The sequence below is a fragment of the Apostichopus japonicus genome, chromosome 16 (genome assembly GCF_037975245.1).
Source record: "Apostichopus japonicus isolate 1M-3 chromosome 16, ASM3797524v1, whole genome shotgun sequence".
NCBI classification, from domain to species: domain Eukaryota; kingdom Metazoa; phylum Echinodermata; class Holothuroidea; order Aspidochirotida; family Stichopodidae; genus Apostichopus; species Apostichopus japonicus.
Window position 1 is genome coordinate 20,751,607 of NC_092576.1, and position 16,703 is coordinate 20,768,309.

Sequence of the window (16,703 nt, forward strand, 5' to 3'; positions counted from 1 at the left end):
TCGGTACCGCACATTCGATTGATCGATACGGAACATTCGATTGATCGGTCCCGAACATTCGATTGATCGGTACCGCACATTCGATTGATCGGTACGGAACATTCGATTGGAAGGTACCGCACATTCGATTGATCGGTACCGCACATTCGATTGATCGGTACCGCACATTCGATTGATCGGTATCGCACATTCGATTAATCGGTACGGAACATTCGATTGATCGGTACCGCACATTCGATTGATCGGTACCGCACATTCGTTTGATCGGTACCGCACATTCGATTGATCGGTACCGCACATTCGATTGATCGGTACCGATCATTCGATTGATCGGTACCGTACATTCGATTGATCGGTATCGCAGATTCGATTGATCGGTACGGAACATTCGATTGATCGGTACCGCACATTCGATTGATCGGTACCGCACATTCGATTGATCGGTACCGCACATTCGATTGATCGATACGGAACATTCGATTGATCGGTACCGCACATTCGATTGATCGGCAAGGAACATTCGATTGATCAGTACCGCTTATTCGATTGATCGGTACCGCACATTCGATTGATCGGTACCGCACATTCGATTGAACGGTACGGAACATTCCTTTGATCGGTACCGCACATTCGATTGATCGGTACCGCACATTCGATTGATCGGTATCGCACATTCGTTTGATCGGTACCGAACATTCGATTGATAGGTACCGCACATTCGATTGATCGGTACCGCACATTCGATTGATCTGTACCGCACATTCGATTGATCGGTACCGCAGATTCGATTGATCGGTACCGCACATTCGATTGATCGGTACCGCACATTCCATTGATCGGTACCGCACATTCGATTGATCGGTACAGCACATTCGATTGATCGGTACGGAAAACATGATTGATTGCTACGGAACATTCGATTGATCAGTACCGCACATTCCATTGATCGGTACCGCACATTCGATTGATCGGTACAGCACATTCGATTGATCGTACCGCACATTCGATTGATCGGTACCGCACATTCGATTGATCGGTACCGTACATTCGATTGATCGGTATGGCACGTTCGATTGATCGGTACGGAACATTCGATTGATCGGTACGGAACGTTCGATTGATCAGTACCGCACATTCGATTGATCGGTACCGCACATTCGATTGATCGGCAAGGAACATTCGATTGATCGGTTCCGAACATTCGATTGATCGGTACCGAACATTCAATTGATGGGTTCCGCACATTCGATTGATCAGTACCGCATATTCGATTGATCGGCACTGAACATTCGATTGATCGGTACCGCACATTCGATTGATCGGTACGGAACATTCGATTGATCGGTACCGCACATTCGTTTGATCGGTACGGAACATTCGATTGATCGGTACCGCACATTCGATTGATCTGTACAGCACATTCGATTGATCGGTACCGCACATTCGATTGATCGGTACCGCACATTCGATTGATCGGTACCGCACATTCGTTTGATCGGTACGGAAAACTCGATTGATTGCTACGGAACATTCGATTGATAAGTACCGCACATTCGATTGATCAGTACCGCACATTCGATTGATCGGTACGGAACATTCGATTGATCAGTACCGCACATTCGATTGATCAGTACCGCACATTCGATTGATCGGTACTGCACATTCGATTGATCGGTACTGCACATTCGATTGATCGGTACCGAACATTCGATTGATTGGTACCGCACATTCGATTGGTCGGTACCGCACATTCGATTGATCTGTACCGCACATTCGATTGATCGGTACCGCAGATTCGATTGATCGGTACCGCACATTCGATTGATCGGTATCGCACATTCCATTGATCGGTACCGCACCTTCGATTGATCGGTACAGCACATTCTATTGATCGGTACGGAAAACTCGATTGATTGCTACGGAACATTCGATTGATCAGTACCCCACATTCCATTGATCGGTACCGCACATTCGATTGAACGGTTCGGAACATTCGATTGATCGGTACCGCACATTCGATTGATCGGTACGGAAAATTCGATTGATCGGTACGGAACATTCGATTGATCGGTACGGAACATTCGATTGATCGGTACCGCACATTCGATTGATCGGTACCGCACATTCGATTGATCGGTACCGCACATTCGATTGATCGGTACCGATCATTGGATTGATCGGTACCGTACATTCGATTGATCGGTATCGCACATTCGATTGATCGGTACGTAACATTCGATTGATCGGTACCGCACATTCGATTGATCGGTACCGCACATTCGATTGATCGGTACCGCACATTCGATTGATCGATACGGAACATTCGATTGATCGGTACCGCACATTCGATTGATCGGTACCGCACATTCGAGTGATCGATACGGAACATTCGTTTGATCGGTACCGCACATTCGATTGATCGGTACCGCACATTCGATTGATCGGTACCGCACATTCGTTTGATCGGTACCGCACATTCGATTGATCGGTACTGCAATTCGATTGATCGGTTCGGAACATTCGATTGGTCGGTAATGCACATTCGATTGATCGGTACTGCAATTCGATTGATCGGTTCGGAACATTCGATTGGTCGGTAATGCACATTCGATTGATCGGTACCGCACATTCGAATGATCGGTACCGCACATTCGATTGATCGGTACGGAACATTCGATTGATCGGTACCGCACATTCGATTGATCGGTACGGAACATTTGATTGATCGGTAACGCACATTCGATTGATCGGTACCGCACATTTGATTGATCGGTACCGCACATTCGATTGATCGGTACGAAACATTCGATTGATCGGTACCGCACATTCGATTGATCGGTACCGCATATTCGATTGATCGGTACCGCACATTCGATTGATCGGTTCCGAACATTCGATTGATCGGTACCGAACATTCGATTGATCGGTACCGCACATTCGATTGATCGGTACCGCATATTCGATTGATTGGCACTGAACATTCGATTGATCGGTACCGCACATTCGATTGATCGGTACCGCACATTCGATTGATCGGTACATTCGATTGATCAATACCGCACATTCGATTGATCGGTACCGCACATTCGATTGATCGTCAAGGAACATTCGATTGATCGGTTCCGAACATTCGATTGATCGGTACCGAACATTCGATTGATCGGTTCCGCACATTCGATTGATCGGTACCGCATATTCGATTGATTGGCACTGAACATTCGATTTATCGGTACCGCACATTCGATTGATCGGTACGGAACATTCGATTGATCGGTACTGCACATTCGATTGATCTGTACCGCACATTCGATTGATCGGTACTGCACATTCGATTGATCGGTACCGCACATTCGATTGATCGGTACCGCACATTCGATTTATCGGTACGGAACATTCGATTGATCGGTACCGCACATTCGATTGATCGGTACCGCACATTCGATTGATCGGCAAGGAACATTCGATTGATCGGTACCGCACATTCGATTGATCGGTACCGCACATTCGATTGATCGGTACGGAAAATTCGATTGATCGGTACCGAACATTCGATTGATCGGTACGGAACATTCGATTGATCGATACCGCACATTCGATTGATCGGTACCGAACGTTCGATTGATCGGTACCGCACATTCGATTGATCGGTACCGTACATTCGATTGATCTGTACCGCACATTCGATTGATCGGTACCGCAGATTCGATTGATCGGTACCGCACATTCGATTGATCGGTACCGCACATTCCATTGATCGGTACCGCACATTCGATTGATCGGTACCGCACATTCTATTGATCGGTACGGAAAACTCGATTGATTGCTACGGAACATTCGATTGATCAGTACCGCACATTCGATTGATCAGTACCGCACATTCGATTGATCGGTACGGAACATTCGATTGATAGGTACCGCACATTCGATTGATCGGTACCGCACATTCGATTGATCGGTACCGTACATTCGATTGATCGGTATCGCACGTTCGATTGATCGGTACGGAACATTCGATTGATCGGTACGGAACATTCGAATGATCGGTACCGCACATTCGATTGATCGGTACCGCACATTCGATTGATCGGTACGGTACATTCGATTGATCGGTTCCGAACATTCGATTGATCGGTACCGAACATTCAATTGATCGGTACGGAACATTCGATTGATAGGTACCGCACATTCGATTGATCGGTACCGCACGTTCGATTGATCGATACGGAACATTCGATTGATCGGTTCCGAACATTCGATTGATCGGTACCGCACATTCGATTGATCGGTACGGAACATTCGATTGATAGGTACCGCACATTCGATTGATCGGTACCGCACATTCGATTGATCGATACCGCACATTCGATTGATCGGTACAGCACATTCTATTGATCGGTACGGAAAACTCGATTGATTGCTACGGAACATTCGATTGATCAGTACCCCACATTCCATTGATCGGTACCGCACATTCGATTGATCGGTTCGGAACATTCGATTGATCGGTACCGCACATTCGATTGATCGGTACGGAAAATTCGATTGATCGGTACGGAACATTCGATTGATCGGTACGGAACATTCGATTGATCGGTACCGCACATTCGATTGATCGGTACCGCACATTCGATTAATCGGTACCGCACATTCGATTGATCGGTACCGATCATTGGATTGATCGGTACCGTACATTCGATTGATCGGTATCGCACATTCGATTGATCGGTACGTAACATTCGATTGATCGGTACCGCACATTCGATTGATCGGTACCGCACATTCGATTGATCGGTACCGCACATTCGATTGATCGATACGGAACATTCGATTGATCGGTACCGCACATTCGATTGATCGGTACCGCACATTTGATTGATCGATACGGAACATTCGTTTGATCGGTACCGCACATTCGATTGATCGGTACCGCACATTCGATTGATCGGTACCGCACATTCGTTTGATCGGTACCGCACATTCGATTGATCGGTACTGCAATTCGATTGATCGGTTCGGAACATTCGATTGGTCGGTAATGCACATTCGATTGATCGGTACCGCACATTCGAATGATCGGTACCGCACATTCGATTGATCGGTACTGCACATTCGATTGATCGGTACCGCACATTCGATTGATCGGTACGGAACATTCGATTGATCGGTAACGCACATTCGATTGATCGGTACCGCACATTTGATTGATCGGTACCGCACATTCGATTGATCGGTACGAAACATTCGATTGATCGGTACCGCACATTCGATTGATCGGTACGGTACATTCGATTTATCGGTACCGCACATTCGATTGATCGGTACCGCACATTCGATTGATCGGTACCGCACATTCGATTGATCGATTCCGAACATTCGATTGATCGGTACCGAACATTCGATTGATCGGTACCGCACATTCGATTGATCGGTACCGCATATTCGATTGATTGGCACTGAACATTCGATTGATCGGTACCGCACATTCGATTGATCGGTACGGAACATTCGATTGATCGGTACCGCACATTCGATTGATCGGTACATTCGATTGATCAATACCGCACATTCGATTGATCGGTACCGCACATTCGATTGATCGTCAAGGAACATTCGATTGATCGGTTCCGAACATTCGATTGATCGGTACCGAACATTCGATTGATCGGTTCCGCACATTCGATTGATCGGTACCGCATATTCGATTGATTGGCACTGAACATTCGATTTATCGGTACCGCACATTCGATTGATCGGTACGGAACATTCGATTGATCGGTACTGCACATTCGATTGATCTGTACCGCACATTCGATTGATCGGTACTGCACATTCGATTGATCGGTACCGCACATTCGATTGATCGGTACCGCACATTCGATTTATCGGTACCGAACATTCGATTGATCGGTACCGCACATTCGATTGATCGGTACCGCACATTCGATTGATCGGTTCCGAACATTCGATTGATCGGTACCGCACATTCGATTGATCGGTACCGCACATTCGATTGATCGGTACGGAAAATTCGATTGATCGGTACCGCACATTCGATTGATCGGTACGGAACATTCGATTGATCGATACCGCACATTCGATTGATCGGTACCGAACGTTCGATTGATCGGTACCGCACATTCGATTGATCGGTACCGTACATTCGATTGATCTGTACCGCACATTCGATTGATCGGTACCGCAGATTCGATTGATCGGTACCGCACATTCGATTGATCGGTACCGCACATTCCATTGATCGGTACCGCACATTCGATTGATCGGTACCGCACATTCTATTGATCGGTACGGAAAACTCGATTGATTGCTACGGAACATTCGATTGATCAGTACCGCACATTCGATTGATCAGTACCGCACATTCGATTGATCGGTACGGAACATTCGATTGATCGGTACGGAACATTCGATTGATAGGTACCGCACATTCGATTGATCGGTACCGCACATTCGATTGATCGGTACCGTACATTCGATTGATCGGTATCGCACGTTCGATTGATCGGTACGGAACATTCGATTGATCGGTACGGAACATTCGAATGATCGGTACCGCACATTCGATTGATCGGTACCGCACATTCGATTGATCGGTACGGTACATTCGATTGATCGGTTCCGAACATTCGATTGATCGGTACCGAACATTCAATTGATCGGTACGGAACATTCGATTGATAGGTACCGCACATTCGATTGATCGGTACCGCACATTCGATTGATCGATACGGAACATTCGATTGATCGGTTCCGAACATTCGATTGATCGGTACCGCACATTCGATTGATCGGTACGGAACATTCGATTGATAGGTACCGCACATTCGATTGATCGGTACGGCACATTCGATTGATCGGTACCGCACATTCGATTGATCGGTACCGCACATTCGTTTGATCGGTACCGCACATTCGATTGATCGGTACCGCACATTCGATTGATCGGTACCGATCAATCGATTGATCGGTACCGTACATTCGATTGATCGGTATCGCAGATTCGATTGATCGGTACGGAACATTCGATTGATCGGTACCGCACATTCGATTGATCGGTACCGCACATTCGATTGATCGGTACCGCACATTCGATTGATCGATACGGAACATTCGATTGATCGGTACCGTACATTCGATTGATCGGCAAGGAACATTCGATTGATCAGTACCGCTTATTCGATTGATCGGTACCGCACATTCGATTGATCGGTACCGCACATTCGATTGAACGGTACGGAACATTCGATTGATCGGTATCGCACATTCGTTTGATCGGTACCGAACATTCGATTGATAGGTACCGCAGATTCGATTGATCGGTACCGCAGATTCGATTGATCGGTACCGCACATTCGATTGATCGGTACCGCACATTCCATTGATCGGTACCGCACATTCGATTGATCGGTACCGCACATTCGATTGATCGATACGGAACATTCGATTGATCGGTACCGTACATTCGATTGATCGGCAAGGAACATTCGATTGATAGGTACCGCACATTCGATTGATCGGTACGGCACATTCGATTGATCGGTACCGCACATTCGATTGATCGGTACCGCACATTCGTTTGATCGGTACCGCACATTCGATTGATCGGTACCGCACATTCGATTGATCGGTACCGATCAATCGATTGATCGGTACCGTACATTCGATTGATCGGTATCGCAGATTCGATTGATCGGTACGGAACATTCGATTGATCGGTACCGCACATTCGATTGATCGGTACCGCACATTCGATTGATCGGTACCGCACATTCGATTGATCGATACGGAACATTCGATTGATCGGTACCGTACATTCGATTGATCGGCAAGGAACATTCGATTGATCAGTACCGCTTATTCGATTGATCGGTACCGCACATTCGATTGATCGGTACCGCACATTCGATTGAACGGTACGGAACATTCGATTGATCGGTATCGCACATTCGTTTGATCGGTACCGAACATTCGATTGATAGGTACCGCAGATTCGATTGATCGGTACCGCAGATTCGATTGATCGGTACCGCACATTCGATTGATCGGTACCGCACATTCCATTGATCGGTACCGCACATTCGATTGATCGGTACCGCACATTCGATTGATCGATACGGAACATTCGATTGATCGGTACCGTACATTCGATTGATCGGCAAGGAACATTCGATTGATCAGTACCGCTTATTCGATTGATCGGTACCGCACATTCGATTGATCGGTACCGCACATTCGATTGAACGGTACGGAACATTCGATTGATCGGTATCGCACATTCGTTTGATCGGTACCGAACATTCGATTGATAGGTACCGCAGATTCGATTGATCGGTACCGCAGATTCGATTGATTGCTACGGAACATTCGATTGATCAGTACCGCACATTCCATTGATCGGTACCGCACATTCGATTGATCGGTACAGCACATTCGATTGATCGTACCGCACATTCGATTGATCGGTACCGCACATTCGATTGATCGGTACCGTACATTCGATTGATCGGTATGGCACGTTCGATTGATCGGTACGGAACATTCGATTGATCGGTACGGAACATTCGATTGATCAGTACCGCACATTCGATTGATCGGTACCGCACATTCGATTGATCGGCAAGGAACATTCGATTGATCGGTTCCGAACATTCGATTGATCGGTACCGAACATTCAATTGATGGGTTCCGCACATTCGATTGATCAGTACCGCATATTCGATTGATCGGCACTGAACATTCGATTGATCGGTACCGCACATTCGATTGATCGGTACGGAACATTCGATTGATCGGTACCGCACATTCGTTTGATCGGTACGGAACATTCGATTGATCGAGACCGAACATTCGATTGATCTGTACCGCACATTCGATTGATCGGTACTGCACATTCGATTGATCGGTACCGCACATTCGATTGATCGGTACTGCACATTCGATTGATCTGTACAGCACATTCGATTGATCGGTACCGCACATTCGATTGATCGGTACCGCACATTCGATTGATCGGTACCGCACATTCTATTGATCGGTACGGAAAACTCGATTGATTGCTACGGAACATTCGATTGATCAGTACCGCACATTCGATTGATCAGTACCGCACATTCGATTGATCGGTACGGAACATTCGATTGATCGGTACCGCACATTCGATTGATCAGTACCGCACATTCGATTGATCGGTACCGCACATTCGATTGATCGGTACGGTACATTCGATTGATCGGTTCCGAACATTCGATTGATCGGTACCGAACATTCAATTGATCGGTACGGAACATTCGATTGATAGGTACCGCACATTCGATTGATCGGTACCGCACATTCGATTGATCGATACGGAACATTCGATTGATCGGTTCCGAACATTCGATTGATCGGTACCGCACATTCGATTGATCGGTACGGAACATTCGATTGATAGGTACCGCACATTCGATTGATCGGTACCGCACATTCGATTGATCGATACCGCACATTCGATTGATCGGTACAGCACATTCTATTGATCGGTACGGAAAACTCGATTGATTGCTACGGAACATTCGATTGATCAGTACCCCACATTCCATTGATCGGTACCGCACATTCGATTGATCGGTTCGGAACATTCGATTGATCGGTACCGCACATTCGATTGATCGGTACGGAAAATTCGATTGATCGGTACGGAACATTCGATTGATCGGTACGGAACATTCGATTGATCGGTACCGCACATTCGATTGATCGGTACCGCACATTCGATTAATCGGTACCGCACATTCGATTGATCGGTACCGATCATTGGATTGATCGGTACCGTACATTCGATTGATCGGTATCGCACATTCGATTGATCGGTACGTAACATTCGAATGATCGGTACCGCACATTCGATTGATCGGTACCGCACATTCGATTGATCGGTACCGCACATTCGATTGATCGATACGGAACATTCGATTGATCGGTACCGCACATTCGATTGATCGGTACCGCACATTTGATTGATCGATACGGAACATTCGTTTGATCGGTACCGCACATTCGATTGATCGGTACCGCACATTCGATTGATCGGTACCGCACATTCGTTTGATCGGTACCGCACATTCGATTGATCGGTACTGCAATTCGATTGATCGGTTCGGAACATTCGATTGGTCGGTAATGCACATTCGATTGATCGGTACCGCACATTCGAATGATCGGTACCGCACATTCGATTGATCGGTACTGCACATTCGATTGATCGGTACCGCACATTCGATTGATCGGTACGGAACATTTGATTGATCGGTAACGCACATTCGATTGATCGGTACCGCACATTTGATTGATCGGTACCGCACATTCGATTGATCGGTACGAAACATTCGATTGATCGGTACCGCACATTCGATTGATCGGTACGGTACATTCGATTTATCGGTACCGCACATTCGATTGATCGGTACCGCACATTCGATTGATCGGTACCGCACATTCGATTGATCGATTCCGAACATTCGATTGATCGGTACCGAACATTCGATTGATCGGTACCGCACATTCGATTGATCGGTACCGCATATTCGATTGATTGGCACTGAACATTCGATTGATCGGTACCGCACATTCGATTGATCGGTACGGAACATTCGATTGATCGGTACCGCACATTCGATTGATCGGTACATTCGATTGATCAATACCGCACATTCGATTGATCGGTACCGCACATTCGATTGATCGTCAAGGAACATTCGATTGATCGGTTCCGAACATTCGATTGATCGGTACCGAACATTCGATTGATCGGTTCCGCACATTCGATTGATCGGTACCGCATATTCGATTGATTGGCACTGAACATTCGATTTATCGGTACCGCACATTCGATTGATCGGTACGGAACATTCGATTGATCGGTACTGCACATTCGATTGATCTGTACCGCACATTCGATTGATCGGTACCGCACATTCGATTGATCGGTACCGCACATTCGATTGATCGGTACCGCACATTCGATTTATCGGTACCGAACATTCGATTGATCGGTACCGCACATTCGATTGATCGGTACCGCACATTCGATTGATCGGTTCCGAACATTCGATTGATCGGTACCGCACATTCGATTGATCGGTACCGCACATTCGATTGATCGGTACGGAAAATTCGATTGATCGGTACCGCACATTCGATTGATCGGTACGGAACATTCGATTGATCGATACCGCACATTCGATTGATCGGTACCGAACGTTCGATTGATCGGTACCGCACATTCGATTGATCGGTACCGTACATTCGATTGATCTGTACCGCACATTCGATTGATCGGTACCGCAGATTCGATTGATCGGTACCGCACATTCGATTGATCGGTACCGCACATTCCATTGATCGGTACCGCACATTCGATTGATCGGTACCGCACATTCTATTGATCGGTACGGAAAACTCGATTGATTGCTACGGAACATTCGATTGATCAGTACCGCACATTCGATTGATCAGTACCGCACATTCGATTGATCGGTACGGAACATTCGATTGATCGGTACGGAACATTCGATTGATAGGTACCGCACATTCGATTGATCGGTACCGCACATTCGATTGATCGGTACAGTACATTCGATTGATCGGTATCGCACGTTCGATTGATCGGTACGGAACATTCGATTGATCGGTACGGAACATTCGAATGATCGGTACCGCACATTCGATTGATCGGTACCGCACATTCGATTGATCGGTACGGTACATTCGATTGATCGGTTCCGAACATTCGATTGATCGGTACCGAACATTCAATTGATCGGTACGGAACATTCGATTGATAGGTACCGCACATTCGATTGATCGGTACCGCACATTCGATTGATCGATACGGAACATTCGATTGATCGGTTCCGAACATTCGATTGATCGGTACCGCACATTCGATTGATCGGTACGGAACATTCGATTGATAGGTACCGCACATTCGATTGATCGGTACCGCACATTCGATTGATCGATACCGCACATTCGATTGATCGGTACCGCACATTCGATTGATCGGTACCGCACATTCGATTGATCGGTACCGCACATTCGTTTGATCGGTACCGCACATTCGATTGATCGGTACCGCACATTCGATTGATCGGTACCGATCAATCGATTGATCGGTACCGTACATTCGATTGATCGGTATCGCAGATTCGATTGATCGGTACGGAACATTCGATTGATCGGTACCGCACATTCGATTGATCGGTACCGCACATTCGATTGATCGGTACCGCACATTCGATTGATCGATACGGAACATTCGATTGATCGGTACCGTACATTCGATTGATCGGCAAGGAACATTCGATTGATCAGTACCGCTTATTCGATTGATCGGTACCGCACATTCGATTGATCGGTACCGCACATTCGATTGAACGGTACGGAACATTCGATTGATCGGTATCGCACATTCGTTTGATCGGTACCGAACATTCGATTGATAGGTACCGCAGATTCGATTGATCGGTACCGCAGATTCGATTGATCGGTACCGCACATTCGATTGATCGGTACCGCACATTCCATTGATCGGTACCGCACATTCGATTGATCGGTACCGCACATTCGATTGATCGATACGGAACATTCGATTGATCGGTACCGTACATTCGATTGATCGGCAAGGAACATTCGATTGATCAGTACCGCTTATTCGATTGATCGGTACCGCACATTCGATTGATCGGTACCGCACATTCGATTGAACGGTACGGAACATTCGATTGATCGGTATCGCACATTCGTTTGATCGGTACCGAACATTCGATTGATAGGTACCGCAGATTCGATTGATCGGTACCGCAGATTCGATTGATTGCTACGGAACATTCGATTGATCAGTACCGCACATTCCATTGATCGGTACCGCACATTCGATTGATCGGTACAGCACATTCGATTGATCGTACCGCACATTCGATTGATCGGTACCGCACATTCGATTGATCGGTACCGTACATTCGATTGATCGGTATGGCACGTTCGATTGATCGGTACGGAACATTCGATTGATCGGTACGGAACATTCGATTGATCAGTACCGCACATTCGATTGATCGGTACCGCACATTCGATTGATCGGCAAGGAACATTCGATTGATCGGTTCCGAACATTCGATTGATCGGTACCGAACATTCAATTGATGGGTTCCGCACATTCGATTGATCAGTACCGCATATTCGATTGATCGGCACTGAACATTCGATTGATCGGTACCGCACATTCGATTGATCGGTACGGAACATTCGATTGATCGGTACCGCACATTCGTTTGATCGGTACGGAACATTCGATTGATCGAGACCGAACATTCGATTGATCTGTACCGCACATTCGATTGATCGGTACTGCACATTCGATTGATCGGTACCGCACATTCGATTGATCGGTACTGCACATTCGATTGATCTGTACAGCACATTCGATTGATCGGTACCGCACATTCGATTGATCGGTACCGCACATTCGATTGATCGGTACCGCACATTCTATTGATCGGTACGGAAAACTCGATTGATTGCTACGGAACATTCGATTGATCAGTACCGCACATTCGATTGATCAGTACCGCACATTCGATTGATCGGTACGGAACATTCGATTGATCGGTACCGCACATTCGATTGATCAGTACCGCACATTCGATTGATCGGTACCGCACATTCGATTGATCGGTACTGCACATTCGATTGATCGGTACCGAACATTCGATTGATTGGTACCGCACATTCGATTGGTCGGTACCGCACATTCGATTGATCTGTACCGCACATTCGATTGATCGGTACCGCAGATTCGATTGATCGGTACCGCACATTCGATTGATCGGTACCGCACATTCCATTGATCGGTACCGCACCTTCGATTGATCGGTACAGCACATTCTATTGATCGGTACGGAAAACTCGATTGATTGCTACGGAACATTTGATTGATCAGTACCGCACATTCCATTGATCGGTACCGCACATTCGATTGATCGTACCGCACATTCGATTGATCGGTACCGCACAATCGATTGATCTGTACCGTACATTCGATTGATCGGTATCGCACGTTCGATTGATCGGTACGGAACATTCGATTGATCGGTACGGAACATTCGAATGATCGGTACCGCACATTCGATTGATCGGTACCGCACATTCGATTGATCGGTACCGCACATTCGATTGATCGGTTCCGAACATTCGATTGATCGGTACCGAACATTCAATTGATCGGTACGGAACATTCGATTGATAGGTACCGCACATTCGATTGATCGGTACCGCACATTCGATTGATCGGTACCGCACATTCGATTGATCGGTACCGCACATTCGATTGATCGGTACCGCACATTCGATTGATCGGCAAGGAACATTCGATTGATCGGTACCGCTTATTCGATTGATCGGTACCGCACATTCGATTGATCGGTACCGTACATTCGATTGATCGGTATCGCACATTCGATTGATCGATACGGAACATTCGATTGATCGGTACCGCACATTCGATTGATCGGTACTGCACATTCGTTTGATCGGTACCGCACATTCGATTGATCGCTACCGCATATTCGATTGATCGGCACGGAACATTCGATTGATCGGTACCGAACATTCGATTGATCGGTACGGAACATTTGATTGATCGGTACCGCACATTCGTTTGATCGGTATCTCACATTCGATTGATCGGTACTGCACATTCGATTGATCGGTACCGCACATTCGTTTGATCGGTACCGCACATTCGATTGATCGGTACCGCACATTCGATTGATCGGTAACGCACATTCGATTGATCGGTACGGAAAATTCGATTGATCGGAACGGAACATTCGATTGATCGGTACCGCACATTCGATTGATCGGTACGGAACATTCAAATGATCGGTACGGAACATTCGATTGTTCGGTACGGAACATTCGATTGATCGGTACCGCACATTCGATTGATCGATACGGAACATTCGATTGATCGGTACGGAACATTCGATTGATCGGTACTGCACATTCGATTGATCGGTACCGCACATTCGATTGATCGGTACAGCACATTCGATTGATCGGCAAGGAACATTCGATTGATTGGCACTGCACATTCGATTGATCGGTACCGCACATTCGATTGATCGGTATCGCACGTTCGATTGATCGGTACGGAACATTCGATTGATCGGTACGGAACATTCGAATGATCGGTACCGCACATTCGATTGATCGGTACCGCACATTCGATTGATCGGTTCCGAACATTCGATTGATCGGTACCGAACATTCAATTGATCGGTACGGAACATTCGATTGATAGGTACCGCACATTCGATTGATCGGTACCGCACATTCGATTGATCGGTACCGCACATTCGATTGATCGGTACCGCACATTCGATTGATCGGTACCGCACATTCGATTGATCGGCAAGGAACATTCGATTGATCGGTACCGCTTATTCGATTGATCGGTACCGCACATTCGATTGATCGGTACCGTACATTCGATTGATCGGTATCGCACATTCGATTGATCGATACGGAACATTCGATTGATCGGTACCGCACATTCGATTGATCGGTACTGCACATTCGTTTGATCGGTACCGCACATTCGATTTATCGCTGCCGCATATTCGATTGATCGGCACGGAACATTCGATTGATCGGTACCGAACATTCGATTGATCGGTACGGAACATTCGATTGATCGGTACCGCACATTCGTTTGATCGGTATCTCACATTCGATTGATCTGTACCGCACATTCGATTGATCGGTACTGCACATTCGATTGATCGGTACCGCACATTCGATTGATCGGTACTGCACATTCGATTGATCTGTACAGCACATTCGATTGATCGGTACCGCACATTCGATTGATCGGTACCGCACATTCGATTGATCGGTACCGCACATTCTATTGATCGGTACGGAAAACTCGATTGATTGCTACGGAACATTCGATTGATCAGTACCGCACATTCGATTGATCAGTACCGCACATTCGATTGATCGGTACGGAACATTCGATTAATCGGTACCGCACATTCGATTGATCAGTACCGCACATTCGATTGATCGGTACCGCACATTCGATTGATCGGTACTGCACATTCGATTGATCGGTACCGAACATTCGATTGATTGGTACCGCACATTCGATTGGTCGGTACCGCACATTCGATTGATCTGTACCGCACATTCGATTGATCGGTACCGCAGATTCGATTGATCGGTACCGCACATTCGATTGATCGGTACCGCACATTCCATTGATCGGTACCGCACCTTCGATTGATCGGTACAGCACATTCTATTGATCGGTACGGAAAACTCGATTGATTGCTACGGAACAATTGATTGATCAGTACCGCACATTCCATTGATCGGTACCGCACATTCGATTGATCGTACCGCACATTCGATTGATCGGTACCGCACAATCGATTGATCTGTACCGTACATTCGATTGATCGGTATCGCACGTTCGATTGATCGGTACGGAACATTCGATTGATCGGTACGGAACATTCGAATGATCGGTACCGCACATTCGATTGATCGGTACCGCACATTCGATTGATCGGTACCGCACATTCGATTGATCGGTTCCGAACATTCGATTGATCGGTACCGAACATTCAATTGATCGGTAC